The 4,768-nt window shown below is 39.2% G+C and overlaps 1 pseudogene; it reads right to left on the bottom strand.

The window, feature by feature from the left end:
- Nucleotides 1-59: 59 nt before the first annotated feature.
- Nucleotides 60-2,624, bottom strand: LOC116379191 (potassium voltage-gated channel subfamily KQT member 5 pseudogene; annotated as a pseudogene).
- Nucleotides 2,625-4,768: the final 2,144 nt, after the last annotated feature.

The raw sequence follows: 4,768 nt of genomic DNA, 5'->3' as shown, positions 1-4,768 counted from the left end.
CATGAGTTTATGGTCTCAATCTCTAGTTTCAAGTCTTCTTCAATACACCATGATGTTCATTTAGTACATTAAAAAACAGTGTGGATTAAATAAAGTTTAAAGTAAGAGAGACACACAAACAAACAACAGCACCAGTCTGAAAGAACAACAAATCCTGCTCGATTAACAGACACAAACCAGGAAAGCTCAGCCCGAATGTGAGCAGTAATCTACAAACTGAAACTGCATGGAGAAAGATGGAACAGAATTGTTTGTTTTTAATCAGAAATGTTGGCCATCAAGGAGTTATTTCACAGCAGAGGAATCAATCTGTGTTCAGCTGTTTTGAATTAAAGCAGTGAAACAGGACTTTTCCCAGACTCTCTCTCTCCGTCCAAACCCCTGATGAAAGACTCAAAATCTCGCTCAGCAGTAGCAGCTGATATCACATTCAACCTTTTCAGTTGACAGCATGTTGACCTTCTCTAACAGCCCCAAAATCTGCTGGAGCTTCCAGTGTTACATGAAGATTAGGAAGAGATTGGCCCTAATACAGTGCTCTGATTTACTGTCTCTGTGTGCAAATATTGTAATTAAATCTGCATCATCAAACACCTTCAAACACCAGCACACAAAGCCACTGAATCCTAACTGTTCCAGGATCTGTGTCTCTGGTGTTTTACTGCGCACTGCTGCTGGAGCAACAGGTGAGCTCATTCCAAAAGAGATCCGGTGCTGATGAACAGCGATAAATCAATCAACCAACAGGTGAATGAAATCAGGCCAATAGTCACAGCCAGCACATCTTAACCACCAACATCAAAAGAAAGAAAAGACAAGAATGAGCTGCTCTGAATATCTGCTCAAAGGATTTACATAAGAGAGAATAATTCAATGTAAATGAGTGAGCATTAACTTTTCCCTTGAAAAACTAAATCCTTATGCAACTTGTGTGCATCATGACGTCAGCTGGTCATCATCAGGGGAACAACAGACCATATGAACTCACATCTGTTATATTTCCAAAAAGCAGTGGCATGTCTTTATTTTATTCCAGCTTAAATACAAATATTCTTTATTTCTCTTGCTTGATTTCTCAGCCTTCAGTTGTGGGGAAACTGTAATAATTCGATTGAAAAGTTTTCAGCTCCTTGTTATACTTTGATTACAAGTGTACTCACACAAAAGCGTGGTAGATGAAAGCCCACTCCCTGGGTCTCTCCAGCACGTTGTAGAGGTAGTTCTGGAGCCGCCGGTAGCTCGCGTTCCTGCGGCCGCTCTGCGCGCTGTAAATCAGCGGCTTCCCGAGCAGGCTGAGGCGGGCGCCCTGCTTCCTCTCCGCTCCCGCCGCACCTGCCGCGGCGGGAGACAGGAGACCGTCCCCGGCCGCTCGCGCCGCGTTGTTGTTCATCGTCCTCCGCCCGGACTCCACATCCTTCAGCGCGTGGTCCTCCGCCCGGCGTCCCGTTGAGGTCTTCAGCCAGAGCCCCGCGCCGCTGCCGTTACCGCTCTCGTCGCCGGTGTGACTCCGCAGCATGGCATCACCAGCGCGCTGCGCTGGGAGACCGGCAGACATTCACATGTAGCACGAGTGGTCTCGCGCTACAGAGGGGTGTTTGGCTACTTCGACTTTCACTGTCCACAAAATAATAAATAATAAATAAAAGCAGTGGGTGAAGAGTTAAATATCTACTCTGCTCTCATCCCGTCATCATGTGGGCCCGTTTGGAGCAGATCCACAGTCCGGTTTGGACACTTTGGTCAATCTGCGCAAGTCTGGAGAAGAGTGGGGTTATGAAGGAGTGGATCCATCGAGACGTTTGGCTGAGGGCTGGGGGGGGGGGGCTCTCTTCCACCCTCCCACGCGCTCTTCCACCCTCCCACGCGCTCTTTCTTTCTCAACTCACTCTCCGTCTTGCTTCTGTCTGTCAAAAGTGTGTGGAGCTCTGCCAGTGCTGCCCTGAACCATGCGTCTCTTTTACGCATCAGAGAGAGAGCGGGACGCAGCACCACCAGCTCCACTGGACCAGTATGGACGATCTAGACATCAAGAGTATTGGCTTTATATTTGATTTTTTCACATTTGATTAATACATGTTAATTAAAGAAAACGTCAGAAGACATCAATGCACTGATGACGCAGGTTTTACGCAGGCGAGGAATTTGCCCGATGACCCGAAACAATCCAATGAAGTATTTTCTTTCGTTTGAAGTCAGACTTAAGTGAACTGGACATAAAGTTACTGCTATGAAATATGACGTTTTCACAGGCATGCTCTTATTCCCCTCACAAAAACGTCACTAAATTGGTTGAAGACTGAACGTCACCTTGAACAGTGATCACGTGACCCGTAGAGAGCCGATACGTTTGTATTTACTTTTGTGGTTATGTCTTTTCCAACCCGCTATAAATACCAAGCCAAATATCCTGCTGTTTATATTATTGAATAAATATGCATTCATGTACATTCTAGGACTGTGTTTTTTTTTGGCAAATGTGACTTAACTAACTTCCTTTAATTGATTTATTTGATCATATACATCTAAAACAAAAACAACAGACCAGTAGTGTCATCGACTGCCTCAGTGATGATGACGATGATGATGATGATATTACGTGTCCCGTCTTCCTAATCAACAACACTGTAAAAGTGAATTATTAAAAAGTGTCTATTCCCTCTGTCCCTGTTTCTGGTTCAGTCCTCATGTGAACGCAGTTTTTTTGAAGAGAAGTTTACTTTTTATGGATTTGAACTTTTCACATCCTGATTCCATCCACCCAAAGCTCGTGATGACGCCAGCAGTATGACGCCATCACGTGCAATTCACGTCACAGCCTACTGGACTTTTTAACTAATACATGTTTCGTTTTTCCCCTGTTGTGATCAAAGCCCGACATCTAGTGGTCAAACATCGACATTACAGGAGTTATATAGATATCTGGACTTATTATTACTCTTGAAATTAACTTTTATTTCCTAAATAAATTGGACTTTTGGTATCCATCGTCTCCACTCATACTGTTTCCTTCCTATCCACGTTAGTGTAACTACAGCTTCATATTGAGGCCACAAAACGTTTATTACAAAAATTACAAACGTGTCATATCTCACATTATTTAGGCCCATTACATGAACTATTAATGCATTAATAATAACGATAATAATACAGGCATAGATTAGCCCATATTTAATGGTATGAAATAAATTGTTCCTTGCACACGTGTGTAACTCTGCATCCACTTGTGTCCTATTGCACCACAATCTTATATTATAACATGAACACATAAAGAAGCTGTCAGCAAAGTGTGAAAGTTTTTTGTCTCAACTCTACAGTTTAAATCGAGCAAAATACAAACAAAGGCAACAGTGACACCAAGCGGTGATATTAGAAAACACACATTGAATCAAGGTTAAAAGATAAGAATAAGATAAGATAAGATAATATAAGATGAAATAAGATAATATAAGATAAGATAAAACAGTACAGAACAGTATTTATCCCCAAGGAAATTATTGTGCCAGAGTTTCATTAAAGATTACAACAGAATAATAGCAAAAAACTATAGAATAGAAATATAAACATATATTAACAATAGAAAAACAAGTATTAAGTGTAGAATAAATAATGCTGACACCATTGCAAAATAGAAGACAATAGCAATAAGAGTAAGGTAAATAAATAATAATTTGGAAGTAAAAAACAAGTTGTAAAATCTAATAATAGAATAAAACAGATATGTCTATTTTGTCTGTTCTGAAGTGGTCATTTACCAGAAGTCTTGGGCCGTGATGCATACAAATATTAAACCTCTCCATTATTTTGACATCTGGGAGTCCAAATTATGTGACCCATCAGATTATATCACCTCTTTAGGAATTTCAGCTTTATAGTTGCAGTTTTTCAAAAGTAACTGAGTTAGAAATTCTCACATATTCCTCCACAATATCTTTTATTTTTGTATATATTTGCCTTTTTTAAATTTTCCTATATTTTTGCCATCACCCCATAATGAGAATTAAAACATATACAGTGGGTACGGAAAGTATTCAGACCCCTTTAAATTTTTCACTCGTTGTTTCATTGCAGCCATTTGCTAAAATCAAAAAAGTTCATTTTAATTCTCATTAATGTACACTCAGCACCCCATCTTGACAGAAAAAAACAGAAATGTAGAATTTTTTGCAAATTTATTAAAAAAGAAAAACTGAAATATCACATGGTCATAAGACAGGTGTGTGCCTTTCCTAATCAAGTCCAATCAGTTTAATTAAACACAGCTGGACTCCAATGAGGGAGTAGAACCATCTCAAGGAGGATCAGAAGAAATGGACAGCATGTGAGTTAAATATGAGTGTCACAGCAAAGGGTCTGAATACTTATGACCATGTGATATTTCAGTTTTTCTTTTTTAATAAATTTGCAAAAATTTCTACATTTCTGTTTTTTTCTGTCAAGATGGGGTGCTGAGTGTACATTAATGAGAAATAAAATGAACTTTTTTGATTTTAGCAAATGGCTGCAATGAAACAAAGAGTGAAACATTTAAAGGGATCTGAATACTTTCCGTACCCACTGTATATTTAATGTTACAAACCTACTACTCATTAGATCAAACTGCTGATGCTTCTCTGTAGAACCACACATCTTTTTGAAGAACTCATCTTTAATGAATCCTGAATTAAACATGTTCACATATAATAATCAACCTCATATTTTACCCTTGTTGTTTACTATTTTTTTAATGTTTACGTGTATTATTATATAAACATATATATTTTTATTCCCA

This window comes from Anarrhichthys ocellatus, unplaced genomic scaffold, assembly GCF_004355925.1.
Source record: "Anarrhichthys ocellatus isolate YVR2014 unplaced genomic scaffold, GSC_Weel_1.0 scaffold3859, whole genome shotgun sequence".
In the NCBI taxonomy this organism is placed as follows: Eukaryota; Metazoa; Chordata; class Actinopteri; order Perciformes; family Anarhichadidae; genus Anarrhichthys; species Anarrhichthys ocellatus.
Note: the sequence above shows the minus strand (reverse complement) of the source record. Positions and strands in the feature narration are given on the sequence as shown.